Source organism: Rhinolophus hipposideros (genome assembly GCF_964194185.1).
Source record: "Rhinolophus hipposideros genome assembly, chromosome: X".
Taxonomy (NCBI): domain Eukaryota; kingdom Metazoa; phylum Chordata; class Mammalia; order Chiroptera; family Rhinolophidae; genus Rhinolophus; species Rhinolophus hipposideros.
The window spans coordinates 114720337-114742641 of NC_138046.1; the positions used below are offsets into that span (position 1 = coordinate 114720337).

At 39.6% G+C, this 22305-nt stretch overlaps 1 long non-coding RNA gene across 1 annotated transcript in view; it reads right to left on the bottom strand.

Moving 5' to 3' along the window:
- Positions 1-22305, bottom strand: part of LOC308495516 — a 232239-nt gene that overhangs the window by 71604 nt on the left and 138330 nt on the right. Inside the window, exon 4 of the long non-coding RNA XR_013992995.1 lies at positions 7298-7486. This is a non-coding gene — a long non-coding RNA (uncharacterized lncRNA). The remainder of the gene's footprint in view (positions 1-7297; positions 7487-22305) is intronic.

The window sequence follows — 22305 nt, forward strand, 5'->3', positions numbered from 1 at the left end:
GGACATTTGAGTAGTTTCCAGTTTAGTGTTGTTATTAGTAGTGCTATAAACATTCAAATTCATGTCATTTCATCAACACAAGCATACATTTTGGGGGTTACATACCCAAGAATTACTAAGTCACAGGGTAAGCGTTCGTTCAGCTTAAATAGATACTGCCAATTTGTTTGTAGTTGTACCAATTTGTGCTTCGACTAGCAGTAATGAGAGTACCAGTTGCTCTACATCCTTTCCTGAAATGTACTTACACAGGTCCCCTACCTACTAGGGAATGCAATATATTCCAGTGGCTAAAAATCCAGATTCTGAAATGAATCTTTCTGGGTTCAAATTCCAGCTTTATCATTTAATAAGTGTGCGACCTTGGGCACCTTACTCAACTTTTCTGTGCCTCAGTTTTTTCACCTGTAAAATGGGGATAATAAATCACCTACTACCTCATCAGGTTAAGAATTAAATGAGTTACTACACATACAACACTAAGAAGAGTACCGGGCACATAGAAAGTACTCCATAAATATTAGATATTACTTTTATTCAAATTAATTGAAATTAATTGCCACCAGTACAATAAGGGAGTTGTTTGTCTTGCTGTAAAAGAACTAGAAATTTTCTCACGTAACCTGGGGAGGCAATCAGATAAGTGCCACAAGGGGTCTCTGTATGCAGAAGAAAGTTAGCACACAGGATCTCAATCTGGGCCTATGCAAATCAGTCAATTCTTGGAAGCTTGAACGTGCAAATGAAACCAGAATGTCAGTGCCCCAAAATAGTTATAGGAGAGTGTGAATCGTGTATAGAATCGATATAAATGACAGTCTTTGCATTTATTTATTTATTTGGCTAATGAAGCCAGTGACGTCTCTCCTGTTAAGTTAGTGGCCTCTATTTTAGGGAATTCCTTACAAACTCTATAGACTTTTACACTGCAGGCCTTGGCAAACCCATTTTAGGAATTTACATAGATATGGGTTTCAGTAAATAACTATGGATTCAGTAAATATTCAATGGAGGAAAGATAAATGATAAAGAATAATGGGAGAGTCACTGGGTAGGAATTTCAAAGACATGCAAAGCTGAACCTCATTCCAATATCCAGGTATGGGCCAATGACTGGAATTGGTTTTCAATGTTAAATGCCAGCAAATACATCTTCTGTGTCCCATCTTCTAGTTTAGTGAGATGTAATTCTGGCTGCATATTAGAATCGCCAAAAGAACTTCAAAAAATACAGATGCCCAGCCTCTCACTCAGAAATTTTGGACTTTGTCTGACAGCTGGACCCAGATGTTTCTTTTTCTTCAGCTCCCCGAGTGATTCTAATGTGCAGCCAGAGTTAGAAAATATTGCTGTTCTTTCTGAGTGACAATAGTGACAATATTGGTGGTGACTTTTGGGTGCCTTCTCCTGCAGGGGGGTCAGAGGGACGGTCCTGAGTAGTTTCTATGGAGTCTGTCTACTTTGGTCAAGAAAAGCTCTAAACACTGGCTCAACTGGTTTTATCTGGTATATTTTCTCTCATAGTTATAACCTTAAAATATTTCAGTCTACTTTAAGCCTTCATGTGCTTTCTAAAGCACAAAACTTCCCGAACTAAAGACTTGCCATTTCAAGTCTTATGGGCTGTGATTCAATCTAGAGCAGAACTAAGTACCCCAATTAGTAATTGGACATTTTTTTATTAATGAAAAAAGATACATGAAAGTGCATTGGCCTGTAAAGCCCTTCCTAAAAGAGTGAGATTACTTTTATGGTGGTGTTGCTATCATCTGTGGTGTGACAGCACCTAATTCAGGACAGCAAGGTACAAAAAAGCCATGAAATAATCACTGTATTCAGACATGAGCACACTGAATTTGAATTTCTGGCTCAGTCACCTATTAGCTGTGTGTCCTTGTCCTCTCTGAGCAAATGTTTCATGAAAGAAGGGAACATCAGTAGACCTCTGAAGGAAATTTTGTAGGTTAAAGGAAAGGAGCTAATGTAAATAGTGCTTGGCAAGGAGTGAGTCCTGAGTAAATGGAGGTTACCCTCCTGTATTAGTCAGCTAACGCTATGATGCTGCTGCATAACAAACAACCCCCTCTCAAAACCCTAGTGGTTTGCTAAAACAACATTTATTGTTTTTACTCATGTGTTTCTCAGTCAGTTATGGCAGCTCTGCGTTGGGCTGTGAATCAGATTGAGGCTTGTTCTACGTGTGTCTCATTATGGAATCAGCAGCTTCCTAAGGCATACTCTTCTCATGGTAGATGACAGATACACAAGAAGAGCCCCTTCTCTTTACCTTTTCAACATCTTTTTAATGTATAGGTACTGTCTATGAGTATTTGTTCCAAATGACAAAATAACTTTTCTGACATATAATGATGATAGGCTCAGAGTCTTTTATTTGAATTCTAACATTTCATTTAGATTTAAAAACTGGGTGAACAGGCAGCCCCACCTCTGTTATCTAACCAGAGTACTCTGGCCAAACATATAGTGTGGCTATAGAGCGTTATCAGATAGGCCCTTGCATAGTCATTAATTGTAGTTAGATTTTAGTGAATAAATCATAGGTGTTGAACCAAAACTAGCTGTTACAACTGAGGATAATTCAGAATGTATTTCAAAATGTCAAACTACATGAAAGTCATCCCCTTGAAGATCTTTGTTGAAGGATATTTAGTAACAGCAGTGTAAGCAGTGTAAGCAGAGAGTGGCAGGCAGGGTTGGGTTGCACTGTTACCATCTCAAGAAGAGCTACAGAACTGCCTTCTTCAGGAACGGTCCCTGGACGACCAACATCAGAATCACCTAGATCTGTTTGCTAAAAGTGTAGATTTCCAGGTGAACCTCCAGACTTAATGAATTGGCATCTTTGGGTGCAGGGCACTGTAGTAGATCATGTTGCAATGATCCATGTTGGCCATTTTGCCGGTAATTGTGTTGAATTGGATTAAAATAATGGGTAACTTTTATTGAGCACTTTATTGTGCCAGGAAGTATTCCTTCAAAATGTCTACAGAGAAGGTACTTTTATTATCTCCATTTTCAGATGAGGAAACTGAGGTTAAGTGACTTAAGTAATGAAGCAGTGGTTTGAAGCCAGATACTGAGGCTCCTGTATCCAGGGTAATGTAGCATAAAGATAGCTACTACTTTTTTCCATAACAGCAAGGGAAATGGCAAGCCCTGAATTACAACTCAAAGAAAGTCACCTACCAAGTGTTCTAGACTTGCCAAGACATTGGAGTAACTTAGATAGAAATTGTGAATTGCATTATTTCTGTCCTGGGTATTTGCTCTACAAGATCCTGGCAAGTAAATCCAATCCAAGAAAGAGATTCAGTGGGAATCGTTTGCTTTTCCCTCTCTGCAGACCGCACATTCTTCAAGTACAAGAAAGACCTAAAAGGGAACGTATTCTGTGAAATTAAATCATGTGTGTCAAGTTGAGTGTGACCAGTCCTTTGGATGTGTCTGAAACTCTACAGTGGCTAGCAAAGGGAATTTTTCTCTAGTCCTCTGACAGCTAAGGTCCCATCTGGCCTAGCCAGTTTTCTTCTCGGAGCTAGGCAGGACATCCTTAAAGAGATGGGGCTCCTTCATCTTGCTACTTCTAATTATTAGTATTAGTCAACAAATTTAGGGAGTTTTCTGGAGTTTGTAGGACATAGGTCAATTATGAGAGAAAGGGAGAGAGAGAGAGAGAGAGAGAGAGAGAGAGAGAGAGAGAGAGAATGACAATGCAAGTCCTTGAGAATGTATTGGCATTAGAAAGGCTTTTAAAAACCAATCACTAATTCAATATGATTAATTATCTTAAAGTAGCTTGTAGAGTGTTTCCTGAGCAGCACTGGAGGTCACTTCAAATGAATAAACCACAACAAACCACAGCTAATGTGCTGACGTTTTAAAGAGAAAAGACAATTGCTAAAAATGTCCATCCAATTTCCATTACTTACTACAGTCATTAGAAACAAGGAATATGTTCATCGATCTAAAGAGGCTCAAACAGTATTTCCTTTATTCAAACCTAGGTAGCCAGAAGAAAATTCAAGAGTTTGCCTTGAGAGAAGAGGGAGAGAGTCTCTTTAGGTGAGAAGCTGTTATTTCTCAATCCTTGGATGGCTCACCTAGGTTTATATTAAAGCAAAACAATTTTTGCCTATAATCACTATTGCTTTATTTCTAGACCCTTGAGACTCAAAGTAGGTCTGGAATTGGCCACATCAACATAATCTGGACACTCATTAGGAATGTAGAATATCAGGTCCCACCCCAAATCTACTGATCAGAACCTGCTTTTTAACAAGATATTTCCTGATTCATATGCACATTAGTGTTTGAGAAGCACCAGTCTCGGTCAACATGAATTGTTATTTAAAAATTTGATAGAAAAGAGAGCTGGTTGAGGAACGGAGAAAATGCTACCCGAAAAAAGCACCTTTCTCAAAGATGTATTGGTGCTGATAAACTTGCTCAGATCCACTAATCCGGCCTTGAAGTAAAAACTTAATAGGCTCCATGGCTACGGGGTGCAACATAGGAGCACAAAAGCCTAGTCTGATTTTGTTAAGTGATATCCAAATGCCAACTAGAGGCCAACTTCAAAGCACAAACCTTAATCTAATTATCACAGAAATTATTTAAAAGCATTTTTTATAGCTAAAGTTACCAGCCACACGGAGCTTGCCAAGGCAGTACAAAACGCTAAGGTCTAAGATGCATTTGGTCTTGAAGGTACAGAGTATAGGGAAATTCATCCAGAGCAAACACTGAGCTTCTGCCGGCCTAGGCGAAGATGTGAGCTCGGAAGACCGATGTGAAACATCTGGGCCAGGTTTGACAACCACCGTGCAAAACTGGGGGGAAAGGCTGTGTGAAAATGTTTACACCCACTGCATCATTGGCAAATTTTCACTTCACTCATCTTTGTGTGTTTAATACTAAGTGGGCAAATTTCATTTCTCTATTGGGATAACCTGATTCATATGTCCTGTAAGAGGAAAATTGTTTTTTTCCCTTTACCATGTGTTTTTCCCATGAACATTTCATTGCTTGTTTGGAGGTTTTATCTGGAACTGGTATGAAGAGCCTCATCCCACGAATGAAGTTGCACGGGCACTGGCTGAGGCTGCAGAAATAATGGGCTAAAAATAGACAAAAGGCCCACACCTCTAACCCATCAAATGACCATATATGTATACCGACTAGAAAATATTCACATGAGACCATGTTTGCCTCTGGCTAACTCAGCCCAAATCTCTACTTAGTAAATTTATTAGCAAGCAAAGCATTTAGTTTTTTCATTTAATGTTTTCATGAGAGAGAAAGTGTGTGTGTTTTAAAACCAAGAAAAGAAATTTTTTAACCTCCCTGAAGCAAATCCACATTTTGTTCTTTGGAAAATACTGACATCTTTCACTCAAAAATTCCTGTTTATAGTGACATTTTGCTTGTTTTCACAGGTCACCTTAGAATAAGGGTTTAAATAAAATGAACTATCAGAGTCAATAGTTCTTTTTTTATGCTTAGACTGGCATCTAGTTTTGCTGGCTTGGTGGAGGTGGGCTTGAGGAATACAAACCGAACTATCATTCTAGTTAAGGAACAATCTTGTACTTCAAAGACACAAACAAAAACTGCCTCAAAGCAATTCATCCGAACCTCCCTTGAATCTTTGCAGTGCAAAGGGAGTTATTACTGTCCATTTACCTGCTGGAGTGCCCTTTGCATTTGCAGAGCAAAGAGGTAATGGTGTTACTATGTTTGCAAAACTATGAGAGAAAGGTTGATAAATAATGTATAACCACTTTCATAGCATCTGGAGGCTGCCATATGCGTAGTCAGTTAACAATTCACAAGGTGTGCTGGGTAGCCTCCAGTATGGCCGCCAATGATCCCCTGATACTGTGTAATACTTTTCCCTGGAATGGGGCTGGATTTAGTAGTGACTTGCTTCTAATGAATAGAATAAATTACAGTGATGGTGACTTTAGACTTGATCATAAAAGGAAGTGTGGTCAGTGTGGTCTCTCTCTCTCTCTCATCATCATCATCATCATCATCATCATCATCCATTCTGGGTCAAGCCAGCTGCCACATGTGAGTAGCCCAATGTCATGTGTCACATCCACATGACAAGGAACTGAGGGCTCTTGTGAGTATTCTTGGAAGGGGATCCTCAGCCTTATCAAGTCTCAGACAGCTGTAGTCCTGGCTGACAACTGGATTGTAGCCTTGTGAGAGACCTGGAGCCAGCCAATCCAACAGTTAAGTCTCCAAATGAATTTTCCATGACATGGTGGGCACAGGACGCACAAGGCTTTAGACCCAGGGCACTGCTCTAAAGTATTAGACTGCTCAGCATGCCAGATTCTTATACGTCATTTGTGCAAAGGCAGTTGAGCCAGTCAAATCTTTCTAGTCGGCCATATATATATCAAATGTCAATCATTTCACCAATGAAAAATTACTTCTAACATATTTATTATTTTTTAAAATTTATTAACTTTTTTATTTATTAAATTTATTAATAACTTAGATATACCCATATCTAAATCTGGGTATAGATTGAGATAACAATATTTATAGTGCTTAAACTTCTCCAGAATGTAGAGTCTTTTTTTTTTCTTTTTTCTTTTTTTTTACTTTGACGTTTGTCATTTATATCCCTCACAGTGTGAACTCCCCTCCCCCATCCACTACCCCTCTGACATCGCACACAGCCATTGCATTTCCACTGTCTCAATTCCTAATGCTTTACTCCGCTTCTTGTAAGTATATACATACATATATATAAAAAATTATAGTCGGCATTCATTGTTGTTCAGCTTCAGGTGTACAGTGCCGTGATCAGGCATCTACATCATTCCTGAGGTGGTCTCCCTAATGGGACACGTGTCCATCGGATACCCTACAAAATCTTTACCACATTATTGATTACGTTCCCCAAATTAATTTTCAAAACCCCGTGGCCATCTTCTGGTTACCGACTGTTTTCTAATCCCCTCACCTTCTCCCTTCTCCCCATCCCCCCACCCATCTAGAAACCCTCAGTTTTTCCTCTGTCTCCAAAACTGTTTCTGATTAGTACATTCACTTATATTTTTCTTTAGATTCCGCATGTAAGTGAGATCATATGGTATTTGTCTTTCTCTGTCTGCAGAATGTAGATTCTTGATTAGATGGCTCAAATGCTAAGTACTTCTAGGAAGCATATTAAAGTTTACTTATACACACATGCACATTTACATCACACTGTTTATACAGCACACAAAATATATGGACACACGTCATCCAATCCTACCTTTTTGGGTGCAAGCTGCCCCAGGGAGCCACCATTCTCTTCCAATGTTCCAGAGGCAGACTTTGTCCCTGAAGTTGTCAAGGTCTGCTTTGGTACGGGGATGCTGGGTGGATGGGTAAGTCTAATTCTGAGGTTCAGCACTGTGAAGTCCACTTGTTGGCAGGTATAAGCCATAGTTTCCAATATACACTGTATCAGGAATAAAGGTAATAGTTCAGTCTTTAAATGCCAATTTCTTTGTCTTATTTTATAAGGAATTCAGATCTCCAATGGGGAGTTATCTATTGGGCCCTTTTAAACACCCCAACTCTAAATGGGCATGCTTCTGGCCCCTCTGAGAAGTCTTCCATGAACCTTTCTGGCAGACCTCTGAACTCTTGCCTGTTGACCATCTCCCATCTCCACCCCACTGAAAGCAATCCCTGACTCCAGAGCCGTGTAGCCCCAGTATCTAACACAATCTGGTACACGGTAGGTACTCAGTGAGTGTTTAAGGAATGAGTCATTGTTAGCAGGACATGCTCTTTGAGGGACTTTTTGAGAGTGTTGGTCAATGGCTCTGACCTTGTTAACAACCTGCTTGTAATAACCAAGATAACCAACTTCAGACGAGTCAGGCAAATACAAATAATTTCCTAGAAACAATGTCTCTTACAACTTTAAGTTTTGTTGACTTAATGTGTGTTGCTGTATTTGTCTTTTCCATTATTCACTGAGAGTAGCAACTATGCTCTGGTTTTATTTTTTTATAGATATAAAACACAGTCATTTCATTTAATGTCATTATATCCAGAGGTTAATCTAACAAATCAATTGATTACCTGTGTTTTGGGCTCATCTTATGGCCCAGTAGGAGTTCTACTAAAAAGCAAAAAAGAAAATAAATTCCATGGTAGGTACTGAATAAATGTTTGTTGAATAAATTAATGATAATAATTTTTTTACAATGATGGCAATCAAGTCTTATTTTTCAATATTATCATATGTAAGTAGCTGATAATGCATTTGTTAGAGCAACCTCTAAACCATTGGCTCACGTTTTTGCCCTACCTATAAATTTCATTTGTTTGTGCCATTCATTGTTCTTAGCCAGAGCATAAATTCCATTTTTAAGATATTAAGTTTGGGATAGCAGAAGTTACAAAGTTGATGTTGCAATTCCAAAACAATCAACACCATTTAGTTGTGTGGCCTTGAATAATGTTTTCCACTTCTCTGCACCTTGGTCTCAGTTTTCTCATCTATAAAATGTAGATGTTGGCATGTGAACTCAACCATTTATTCAGTTATACCCACTGCCTGGACTAGGGTGAGGAAAATGAGCAAATTTTAAGGTGGGGATACACCAAAAAACTCAATAATCAAGACAAATAATATTTTAGTGCAATATTTTTAAGAAATCAAAATTAATGCAAAAATTCCATGATATGACCAAGATGCCAATATTTTCAAAGATAGGATCACTATTTCTGATTTTCCCTTTTGCCTCAGGCTCCAATATGACTCAGCATGGCATATTTTGGTTTTTAAAAAACTTTGCATTAAAATGTTACTCATCTTGATTGCTGACTTTTTTTGAGCCCTCTTAAATTTTGCACTGGAAGTGAGTACCTCACTCTCCTCACTCAAGTCCTAGTCCTGCTGCATACATTTTATGGGCGTTGGCCATTTAGGACACAGCAGTCCTTACTTTCAAGTAGCTCATAGCTTCATTTGGAAAAAACAGGAGAGTAAGCACTGATTAAAACAGTGTGAAAGTGTTGGGACAGAGCTAAGTAACGAAAGTAACAATATAAGACTGTGTATACAAAACTCATAGCATTTCTTCCCAAGGTAGTGTAATATAGTAGTTATGAATGTAGGCCATAGTCTGATGCCCTGGGTACAAGCCTTGCCTCTGAAGGGGTTCAGAACAAGTTCCCCCAAGATGTGTCACTTTGACATATGTATTATTTTGAGGTGAAGGGTATCGAGACCCTGTGGGGCTCATGAAAAACTTTTACCTCTACCTTAAAGAATTTAAATTGGAGCTTTGCTCTTAAGTGATATCACCAGAAATAACTTTTCATAACTAATCTGTAGGACAGGACAAGCATCTAATTACTAAACATCTGTTCTTCTTACTGTCCTGCAAATGATCCTCCTCCCCTCTGAAGCCCCAGGTGCTTTACCTCATTCCTTGCCTCTGGATGCCATATATACCTCATTTTACCTTTCTGTCTCTGAACCTCTCATGGATGTGTGGTTCCCATACATACGTATGTAATTAAATTTGGTTATTTTCTCTTGTTAATCTGTCTCATGTTGATTTAAGTATTAGACTAGTCAAAAGAACCTAGGATAGAGGAAAATTTCTTCCTCCCCCACTTATCTTCCAATTATTACTAGTTGTGCAATCTTGGGCAAGTTTATCTTTTAACTTCTCTGCACTTCCATTTCCTTGTTCATAAAAGTGAGAATAATTATATCTACTTCATAGGATTGTGAGGATGAAATGGGCTAAGATGTATCAAGTCCTGAGAATAGAGCCAGGGAGGTAACGAAAATTCAAAAATGTTAGCTTTAACTAGAAAACACTCATTTTTAAGCAAGGAGAAGCTCTATCAGATAAAATTAAAGCATACTCTCTTCTAGGCAAGCTAGTAGGAGTTGTGATTTTTATCTTTCTCCGATTTGTCACTGTCTGTCCCAAATCATTTCCCCTTAGTTCCAGTTGAATAGGAAAAGCTGTTTCATCCTTGGCAGTTCTTCGAAATTCAGTAGACTGTGACTGGATCATTTAGTAGATTAATGGACAATTCCTGGCTCATGTACAAATGTACAAGTCCGCATCATGTTGAACCTGAGCCTTTGATATAAAGAATGACAAGTGGACACTGCAATGTTCCCCTTAGAATGTACAAGGAGTGCAATTCACGTTGTTTCAGAGGGAGTCTGATATGAGCCCTATGAAGTGGGTAGAAGTAACCTTCCAGTACCTTACAAAATCCTGTGAATAGAGCATAGGGTGAAACTGGAAAAGGTGCTGTCGTGCAGGGGACCCTGCTCCCTGCGCCATTTGTTGTGCGGGGCATCCGGCGGGGCGGCCTGTGAGGTCTCTGGTCCCGCTCCCCACATAAGAACGCAGGATATGGTGAGGCCAAAAAGGAACACCCACGGAGCCATAGGTAGGGGAGTCAAACCAATATATTCTCGCTAGCAGCTGGGCTGGAGACACAGGAAGCAGGATCTACATAATCTGCAACCCGCCATTTTAACAGCAGTCCGCACTTACCAGCCACCATCTTCTTGCTAGCCCCCATCCTTTCTGCTAGCGTAGCCACAGCCGTTATATTAGTGGCCAATGGCTTACGGGTTACAGCTGACGGCCAACCAGCCACAGCTGCTGGCCATCTGATCACAGTTGATGGCCATTTACTACCCGAGCCAGCACCTTTCCATGTGAGGCCGAAAGCCTGGAAACTGCTTTTGGGGGCTTTGTCCCCACACTCCACCCCTACAGGGTCTCGCCTCACAATCTGCGTGACAAGCGTCTTCTGCGAGGGTCCCTGTGAGAGGAGCCTGGAGGTGAATGCAATATCCTAGACACAGCCAGGCTCTCTGGGCACAGCCAGGGTTTCTCCGGGCACCACCCCAGTACTTCTGGGCACAGCCAGACTTCCTAGGCTTCTTAGGGTACCACCTGTCTCCCCAGGCACAGCCAGGGTTTCTCAGGACACCACCAGTACTTCTGGACACAGCCAGACTTCCTGGGCTTCTTAGGGTACCACCTGTCTCCCTGGGCACAGCCAGGGCCTCTCAGGGCACTGCCACACTCTCTGGACACAGCCAGACTTCCTGGACACAGCCAGGGCTCTCAGGGCACTGCCACTCTCTCTCTGGGCCTCTCGGGGTACTGTGCTGGAACAACAGCAGCTCAGTCAAGGTGCTTACATATTATCAATGGCGGCCAATCAAGACACAAAAGCAAACATCCGCCAGTCCCACTACATGGTGGTATGTTCCCAAACAGTCAAGCGTCCATTAAATCAGGGATGGAAGGCAATTCCCCATAGTCCATAGACATTCGCCAGGGCTGTCCTGGGGGTGAGGGATGACCTTGAACTCACCCTCATGTCCCACGGAGGACTCAGCAAGCGTTTCCTCCTGGGACAAGTCCTGCATCCGGGCTGCCTCAGCAAGCAGTTCCCAGCCCACAGGGCGGCAACAACCTTCGCTTTCTCCGCTTTCTCCGGCCTGTGCTGGTTGGGGAACCATCCACATCTTTCCACCCCTCCACGGGGATCGAGCTCTCCAGCAGCGGCTCCTCCTGGTCTTCCTCAGACTGAGCTTTTATATGCACAAACTGCTTCACTGCCCTTCGGAGAGCTTTGGCCAGCACCATGTCCTGCTGACTACGCCATGTGTCACGCAGGGGACCCTGCTCGCTGTGCCATTTGTTGTGCGGGGCGTCCGGCGGGGCGGCCTGTGGGGTCTCTGGTCCCGCTCCCCACATAAGAACGCAGGACATGATGAGGCCAAAAAGGAACACCCATGGAGCCATAATTAGGGGAGTCAAACCAATATATTCTCACTGGCGGCTGGGCTGGAGACACAGGAAGCAGAATCTACATAATCTGCAACCCGCCGTCCTAACAGCAGTCCGCACTTGCCAGCCACCATCTTCTTGCTAGCCCCCATCCTTTCTGCTAGCGTAGCCACAGCTGTTATATTAATGGCCAATGGCTTACGGGTTACAGCTGACGGCCAACTAGCCACAGCTGCTGGCCATCTGATCACAGTTGATGGCCATTTACTACCCAAGCCAGCACCCTTCTATGTGAGGCCGAGAGCCTGGAAACTGCTTTTTGGGGCTTTGTCCCCACAGGTGCTTTTACTTTTTATTGGAAGAAGTATAAGGAGATAATTAGCTTTTACAGCTTAATAAGACCCCACTGCCTTACTTTGGGTCAACTGGATGTTCTAAGAGGGTCTAAGAGGGTACGGTCTCTGCTCCCCTAGTTTATTCCTACAAATCTGTCTGCTCTGATGCTGTAATAAAGTCCCATCATTTAAAAAGTACTCCTCTGTCTCCCATTGTGGGTTGCATTTGAAGTCTCTTAATGGGTAATTTTGGCAAATGAAAGTTTGTAATTTTAATAAAGTGCAATTTATCATATGGTCAGTGTTTTTGGTGTTTTGTTTAAGAAGAATAGAGGGATGAAGGGAGGGAGAGACAGAGAGACAGGGAGAGAGACAGAACCTTGCAATATACACACACAACAAATAATTCCAAATATCCAAAATAAAGAACTCTTTAAAAAAAAGATAACCTAAAACAAAAATAGACAGAGACATTTCTCAATAGAAAATATGCAAGTGGCCAAGAACCATATAAAAAGCCACTGAATTTCATTAGTCATAAAGAAAATGCAAATTAACCTCAGAGATGCAACTACATGCACATATATACTCCTAACCAAAATGCATAGTGTATTAGAAGACATGCGCAAAAACGTTCATAAAGCACGATGCTTTTTTTACATTTATTGGGGTGACAATTGTTAGTGAAATTACATAGATTTCAGGTGTACAATTATGTATTACATCATCTATAAATCCCACTCTGTGTTCACCACCCAGAGTCAGTTCTCCTTCCATCACCATATATTTGATCCCCCTTACACTCATCTCCCTCCCCCACCCCCCTTACCCTCTGGTAACCACTAAACTATTGTCTGTGTCTATGAGTTTTTGTTTCTCATTTGTTTGTCTTGTGCTCGTGTTGTTTTTGGTTTATATACCACATATCAGTGAAATCATAGGGTTCTCTGCTTTTTCTGTCTGACTTATTTCGCTTAGCATTATACTCTCAAGATCCATCCATGTTGTCACAAATGTTCCTATATCATCTTTCCTTAACGCCGAATAGTATTCCATTGTGTATATATACCACAACTTCTTTATCCATTCATCTATCCAAGGACATTTTGGTTGTTTCCATGTCTTGGCCACCGTAAACAAAGCTGCAATGAATATTGGAACACACGTGTCTTTATGTATAAATGTCTTCAAATTTTTTGGGTAGATACCCAGGAGAGGGATTGCTGGGTCATATGGTAATTCTATTTGTAATTTTTTGAGGAACCTCCACACTGCCTTCCATAATGGCTGCACCAGTCTGCATTCCCACCAACAGTGTATGAGGGTGCCTTTTTCTCCACAGCCTCTCCAACACTTGTTACTATTTGTCTTGTTGATGATATCCATTCTGACTGGGGTGAGGTGATATCTCATTGTGGTTTTTATTTGCATTTCTCTGATGATTAGTGACGTTGAGCATTTTTTCATATGTCTATTTGCCATTTGTATGTCCTCTTTGGAGAAATGTCTCTTCAGGTCCTCTGCCCATTTTTCAATTGGGTTGTTCGTTTTTTTGTTGTTGAGTCCAACAAACAAATATTACAAAATAAAATAGATACAAAAATGTATGTGAGGCATGGTTCAATTTATAAAAGTGCAAACACAGCCAATACGAATCTGTGCCGTTAGCTGTTAGGACAGTGTTACACTTGCCAGTCATGGAGTACTACCTGGAAACAAGCAGAAGAAGGGTTCCTAGGGTGCTGGTAATATTCTATTTCTTAATCTGGGTGCTAGCTGAATGGGTGCATTCATTTTATGAAAATTTGATTAGCTGTACACTTATGACACATGCATACATTTTTTGGTATACATGCATATGTTCAATAAAAAGTTTTAAAATGGTGAAAAAAAAGGACTCCTCTATTTTCCCAATTGTCTTAAAATTTAGATATGGACTGAGTGATAGATGATATTTATGAATTGTTATTAATTTGTATTAACTGTGATAACAGCATTGTGGTTATATAAGAAAACTATTCTCCTTTCTTTCCTCCCTCCCTCTCTCCTTCCCTCCCTCCCTCCGTTCTTTCCTTCTTTTGAAATGTATATTAAAATGAAAGGACATGACAACTGAGATCGTTTTAGAGAAAACTTCACCAAAAAAAAGTGTGTGGGGGGATACTTGATAAAACAAGAATAGTAAAGTATTAGTGGTTGTTTAATATGGGTGGTAGATCCAAAAGTATTGTATTCTGTACTTTTATGTAGTTTTGGAAATTTTCCCAATAAAAACAGCATTTTTTTTTCTGTTTTTAGGCATTGATTTTCAATATTGCTTTTGCTTCCTAGGCAAGCAGCTGGCACCATCCCTCCCTCAATGGTGTAAGGGGGTTTTCCTACCAATGTGTCAGTGTGGATTACAGGTGTGGCTGAAATAAAGACCCCCCTCTTTCCTTGAGCTGCCAGTGGGTGGGACTCTAGGAGTGGCCAGAATTCCTGCACTGGTAGCCTAAGGTCATGAGTAGCCTAGTCTATCTACCCTAGGGTGCTGCTCAGATAATCACCACTCTTTGAGAGCCAAGTGCTGAAAAAACACTGGTTCCGATTGTTCCCATTAAGATGCAAAAATCCTGGGGGGTTAACTCAGCAAGCCATTATCAACTCTTAACACTTTAGAAGTTTCCGCTTTCAGCTGTTGTGACTCTGACAGCTTACTTACACCTCCCTCAGATAATGGGTGTGGGTAATAGGTGCATGTTAGGTGGGATAAGACCCTGAGAAAGCCCGGAAGCTGGTTACTAGACCCTGAATGAGTAGGCTGAGGGGAAGAGGGGAAGAAAGATGCTGAGGAGTTGGAGCCTGGTGGCGATGGTGCGGGAGAAACTGGGCAGGAGTGTCCTGGGGAACCTCAGAAGGAAAAAAGTCACATTCTCTGATTCCCCTCATCACCAAGCTTTTTGTAGGCTGCTGCATAGCAGTGCCATGTAATAGTTCCACATGAAGAAGTAACTTGTTGAAAATCTTCCTAGGGTTCTATCTTCCACAGATTTATGTAGACCTGAAATTTAACCAAGTTGTTAAAGAACTGTGCTCAGGAGAACTATTTTTAAATCAAATGCCCCAAGTTTATTTTCACCCCTTTGTTTTAACTTAGGTTCCCTCAGAAGCAGAAATTGAGACACTATGGGGGACCATACCAGCCCCAGACGTTTTTTAACATAAGAAATGAATACACTTCTAGCCTATGAAAGCCCCAGTTATTTTGGATTTCAGTAATTCACAACCAAACTGGATCCTAACTGATTCAGCATCCTCCCAAGAGTGGGAAGACCCTGAGGATAAGTTGGACTCTATAGCTGTAGCAAACACTTTGAGATGAACCAGGAAGCTGAGGTCTTTCCAAGCCAAAAGGGCAGGAATGAAGTCAACAAAGGCTCAGGAACTGGAATGAGCCCAAAAGGAGCAAACAGAAAGTTGAGGAGAAAGCTAGGAGTTCCTTTTATACCTTGCCTTTATTGACTATCGTACATAAAGGCAGCCTGCTTTAAAAGTAGAAAGGGCAGAAAAGAGAAGATCAGAAGTTAGGATTGTTAAGACTTAGTGACCAATTAGTCATCAGAGGTGAGGAGAGGGAAGAGTTAGGAAGGATGACTCCAGGTTTCTGGCTTCAGAACCGGATGGATGGTGCTGCTATTCTGAGACAGAGAACTCAGGGGAGAGAGAAATTTAGAGAGAAGATCAGATTTAGAGAGGTAAGTTGTGGACTTCTCGGGGTTAAAGTGCTCATGGGAGACCAAACTGTAGACATTCATTAAGCTGTTGGGTCTAGACTCCACAAAAGAGAGCAGAGCTAGCAATATTAGTCTGCATCAGTCAGTCTATACTTGGTGGCAAGGATGTATTGAGGTTGATGAGTAGATTGTGTGAATCAGAAGACAACAGTGGCTGATTACCAATACCTAAGTATAGGGGGAAAGACAAGGAATCTATGAAGAAGAATGGGAAGAAGTGACAAGAGCGGAGGGCAGAAAACAAGTGCAATGGTATGTTCCAGTATCCAAGGAAGAAAGAATTTCAAGAAGAGTCATGAGCAATGTACAAGACACAGAAATGTGTAATAGAGCAAATGTTGGTGCCAAGTCCATATTCCCTCAGTCCTTATCAGTGTATGTGGCCAGATTTCCAACTGCAGAACCTGCATCTCTTTGATTCTGGACTTTCTCTGGCTTCCAGAGCCTGCTCTGTCCTTGGACAAGGCAGACTGGAAGTGCCAGGGAATTGAGGCACCCCACTCTCCCTCAAGCAACCCTTGACTGATGATTGAGAGACGTTGGTGTGTAAGTACTCCTGCTCCCTTACCCCTTGAGTGACATAACTGAGATGCATGTTCTACACCATTTCCCAGAATTCCCCAGCAAGATTAAGCTCTGGTTACCCATAGCAGTAAGTTGCTTGATAACACACACGGTGTTGACTTCCTGCCCTTTCCTTGTCCCTTTTTTATTCCTTTACCTGTATTTCCTGGGATCACCTGTGAAATAAACTGCTTATACTCAAATTCTTGTCTCAGGTTCTGCTTTTACAGGAACCCAAACTAAGATATCTAGAAAGACAAGAGCTGAGAAACATCCACTGGATCTAACAGTCAGTTCGATTGGTGACTTGAGTGAGAAAGCGGAAATGGAATACAGGGGAGAGATACCGCATATCAGGGATATAAGAAATTGTTAGAAGAATGATGGAGAGGGGTACAAATGTCTAACTATTACATTGTTTCGTACACTGAAACTAATTTAAAAAAAGAATGATGGAGAAGACACTTCAGAAGCAAAGTTATCAAAAGAAAAGACATATACTGGTGACATAACATTCCAGTTCAATAAGATTTAATCCCCCTTCCTAACAGCACCCTAATAGTTTTGTAGGCTCATTTTTCTCCCTCTCTCTCTTGTCTTGGAGAGAGGTGGTATCTGCCTCCCCCGGTGGAAGTTAATGGGCCAGCTCCCTCATCCTGTTGCAGACAGTGACCCAGACAAGGCCATGGGACACTCTCTTCCAGGTCTTTGAAGCCTGAGTGATATCAGAATATGAAGACTGGTTAGAGGTCATTTATCACAGCACCCCATTACTAACTAGGCTTTTCCAAGCCTTCTCTTTTTGTCTGCCAAATCCTTGCAACAAATTAACTTTTGCTAAAGATTGCCAGAGAAAGTTTCTGCAGCAAAGAATCCTGATTAATAAAAGAGGTTTATAACTAAAGATTTCAGAGTGAGAGTGATTTGTTTCTACTTAGATTTTTTCATTTTTTATTTTATAATCTAAAGCTAGATTTACTGCACTTAGGGTTTTTCTCCCCACCCCAATTTATTGAGACACAATTGACTTATAACATTGTGTAAGTTTGTGTACATGATAATTTGATACACATATGTATTATGAAATGATTACTACAGTAAGGTTAGTTAACACATCCTTCATCTAACATAATTATTTTTTGTGTGTGTAGGTATGATGAGAGCATTTAAGATTTACTTTAGTGACTTTCAAGTATATAGTAGAATACTGTTAACTACAGTCACCATGCTGTACATTAGATCCCCAGAATGAATTCATCTTATAGTTGGAAGTTTGTGCCCTGTGACCAACATCTCCCCATTTTCCCCATCCTCCAGCCCCTGGCAACTACCATTCTTCTCTCTGTTTCTATGAGTTGGCTTTTTTCAGATTCCACATATAAGTGAGATCATACAGTGTTTGTCTTTCTCTGCCTGACTTATTTCACTTAATGTAATGCCCTCAAGGTACATCCATGTTGTCATAAAGGGGAGGATTTTCTTTCTTATGGCTGAGTAACATTCCATTGCATATATATGTGTGTGTATATATACACACACAGGGTGCCAAAAATGTATACACATTTTAAGAAAGGAAAAAACTGTATTAAAATTGTAATAATATATACCAATAACGAAAGATGAATACAAGTCATGTGTATACCTTTTTGGCACCTCTGGTGCCATTTAGGTCTTCTGCCCATTTTAAAATCAGATTTGGTTTTCATGCTATTGAGTTGTATGTGTTCCTTATATATTTTGGATGTTAAACCTTTATCTGATATATAGCTTGCAAATATTTTCTCCCATTTCATAGGTTGCCTTTTTTATTTTGTTGATTGTTTCTTTTGCTGTGCAGAAGCTTTTTAGTTTGATGCAACTCCACTTGTTTATTTTTGCTTTTGTTGCTTGTGCTTTTGGTGTCATATCCAAAAAATCGTTGCCAAGACCGATGGCAAGGAGTTTTTCCCTGTGCTTTCTTCTAGAAGTTTGATGGTTTTGGTCTTACATTTAAGTCTTTAATCCACTTAAATTTTTGTACGTGGTGTAAGATAGGAATACGATTTCATTCTTTTGCATGTGAATGTCCAGTTTTCCCAACACCATTTATCAGAGACTACTCAGATTTTTTTTCTGATTTTAAAATCAACCTGTGCTCAATGTAGAAAGTTCAGAAAGTACATAAAACTATTTTGAAGCAGAAGAAAAAAACACCCTTATAATCCCATTACTCAAAGGCAAATACTATTAATTTAGTTGAGATAAAACCATGTATGCAATTTACTATCCAGTTTATAGACTATGGCATACCTTTTCTTTTTTCCTTAACATTATACCATAAATCATTTCTTTATTTTAATAATAATTTCTCAAATATAATTTCGATGATCCAGAATACTCAGTCTTAGGGATCTCGCATACTTTTCTAAAATTTTCCACCATCAATTAATATTCTGGCTCTCTCAAAATTCTATCATAAAAAATATTTTCCTGAGCATCTTTGTTCATAAATTTTACCTGGCATTTCTGATTCTGCCTGGAGGCTTGATTCCCAGAAGTGAAGTTGTTTCAAAAGGAATGAACATTTTCAAAGCTCTGGAGAGCTAGTGCCAGAATTATCTCCAGATAATAAGATACCAATTTATATTTCCACCAGTGCTCTTCAGGGAATTTTTAAAATGGTTAATGTTAGAGAGCAAGTTATCTCATTGCTAGTCTAATTTATTTGATTTAGATTCAGTTTTCTTCTTTTAGAATTGTCTATCTTTACATTAATATTTTCCTCAAGGATTTACAAGAACTCTTTATATATTAAAGATATTAACCCTGTGTTACATTTGTTGAAAATATTTTCTGTTTGCTCTTTTCTTTTTCAACTGATTGTGTTGCTTTTACCTATTCAAACATTTAAAACTTTTATATAGTTAAGTGCAGTAAACTTTCTCCTTATGAAAGTATCTTTGAGAAGTTTTTCATTGTTTTAAGCTTATACAGTCCTGCCTCTTCCCAGTATTTAATAAATATTCATTTGAATAGTGTTTTTGTCTTGAATCCTCTGTTTAGTAATATTGCCACTGATGCTTTCTTTTGCTCACCTTTGATTAATATGTCTTTATTTACTCTTTTAATTTTAACCTTTCAGTGTTGTTGTTTTAGGTCATCTTTGATAAGCATCGCATAACCATATTTTGTTTGTTTTTAGCCCAAAGTGAACATCTCTGCTTTTTATTACAGAGTGTAAAACATATAATTAGCATAAGAACTGATGCATTTGCTCCTATTTCTGGTATATTTTTTTATACTCTCTTTTAGGCTTATTTGCTATTTTCTACATTTTCTTGCTCTTGTCATTTGTACTGTGTTTTTGTTTTCTTTAGTGGTAATTTGTAAGGTGGTTTTTATTTCTAGGAGTGATTACCCTTAACTTTATTAAATGTGGCCCTGAACCTATATTTCTCTGACTATCAAAATGAGGAACAAGAAAGTAAATTTTCACATTATCCATTTAACAATTAATTGGTTTTTATTTTTTGTTTTTTGATTTTTACTTCCCATAAATTTCTTTACTAATGTAATCTGGGGTCATAAAACTCAATTATCATGCTGTATTTCTTATACAAATATTCTTTTTCAAGATTTGGCTTTGGATTTTGAACTCAATTTAGTAACCGTATTTACAACAATTAATTTCATTTAACTAAATATTTCAACTTCACTGTGACTTTCAACTTCACTGCCAATGTTTTTATGGTGTGGTACAATTTCCTCCACTAGAGCATGCAAATGAGAATCACCGGGAGAACTTTTTGATAAATTCACATCCCCTGGCTTTACATCCCACTTAGAGATTCTATTTCTATGTGTCTAGGATACCCTTTGCATGATCCCACGCTGGCCTCAGCCTTGTTGCCTTCTGAGAGTTGTAAACTCTGAATGGCTACAATAGAGGGAATTGTAAAAGGGAGGGTGGGGAAAGGTAAAAGAGGACTTTTGGAAAGGGTTTCCTGGGAGTAGGAAGTGTTCCTGGTTTCCCAATAAGTCCAAGGGATTTAAGCTCCTCTTGACTCCCCTCAAATCTCCGGTTGAGAACTGCTGGTGTAACAGGAGAATGAGGTTTAGACACTGGCTTTAAATGGACTGCTCTTGAACAAGTTACTTACTCCTTGACCCTCAATTTTCCCATCTGTAGAAATGGTTAATTCTTACTTTCTAGAGTTGTAATCACAGATAATTTAACATGGTGCTTGACAACAGAAAGCTCTTAATAAAAAATATTGTAATTGCTGTTTTATGTTGATGTCTATTGTCATAGGGTTCCATTTTTGTGCAATTCCAATTTTTACTACCTTCTCTTGAAGTATGTAAAGATCCAACTATAACCCCCACACACCACTTGTTAAAATCCATTTCCTCCAAAGCAACTTGCTCTCTGCTGCTTTCACAAGCCACAGCTGCCGTCAAACCTTCTTTGCAATCCCTCATTCACTAAAACCCTATAGCAGTACTGTCCAGTAGAACTTTGTGTGGTGATGGAAATGTTCTATAACATGCAACATGTAGCTACCAAAAACTTGATATGTAGCTAGTGAGATTAAGGAACTGGATTTTTAATTTTAATTATTTAAATTTAGGTAGCCACAAGTGACTAATGTCTACCATATTGGACAGCACAACTCTACAGGGTTTCTTTCTTGCCTGAGAAGCCATTATTAAAATAATGGTCCATCTTACAATTAATGACATCTTAGAAAAGAAAAACATTCAGTGAAAATTATGATTATGAAATTTACACTTTAATTTTACACATGATTTTCTAAGACATATTTCTAGCCGTTCATATATAGTTTTAAATTTTGTTTCCTCCTCTGAAAATGAATACAAAGTTATTCTATATAAATCCAATGTGAGTCAAGATAAAGTAGAAGGTTTCCTGCTTGGAACACACCTAATAACGTCCAACCTTGCCCCAGTTATATCATGTTGATGAGATTTGTGTTTTTCAGTTTTGGTTTGAACAAGGTAAACAGAGCTGGAGGAGATGAAGTGCATGGGAGATTTTGCTCATGACGGAAGTGCTTTGGGAGTTGGAGAGAGACAGAATATGGGGTCATTTGCTTCTACATTTACTTTTTATTATCATCATTAGTTTCAGGTATACAAAACAATGTAATAGTTAGACATTTATACATTTACTTTTATCATGACTCACAGAATGAAATACAGGTTGCAGCATGACCTCGTATACACATATTTACATATATGATGGAAATAAAGATTTCACAAGAGGCAATACTTACCTTCACTACATGCAGGGCATCTATCCTCTTCTGTGTCATTCTGTTGTATTTTCTTCTGTTTTATTCTATTTAAGTTTTCCTATGCTGGTCAAGATTCATGAAATTGACTTCATAACCCACTAATGGGTTCCAATGTGCAGTTTGAAAATACTGGATTAGGAGCTGTATGAAGCTATGAGGGTTTGAGAGTTGGAATGAAGAGGTGTGACTTGGGAGTGCTGTGCTTTAGGCACAAACAGAGATGGAGGCTGCTTCAGTCTGCTAGGGCTGCCATAACAAAGCACCACGGACTAGGTGGTTTACACAACAGGAATTGATTTTCTCGTAGTTCAGAAGGCTGGAAGGCCAAGATCAAGGTGCCTGCAGGATTGGTTTCTTCTAAGGCTTCTCTCTTTGGCTCTCGGATGGTTGCCATCTTGCTGCCCCTGCACAGGGTTGCCCCTCTGGTATCTCTTCCTCTTCTTATAAGGATAGCAGTCCTATTGGAGTAGGACCCCACCCTAGGGCATCACTTTAACTTAATTGCCTTTTT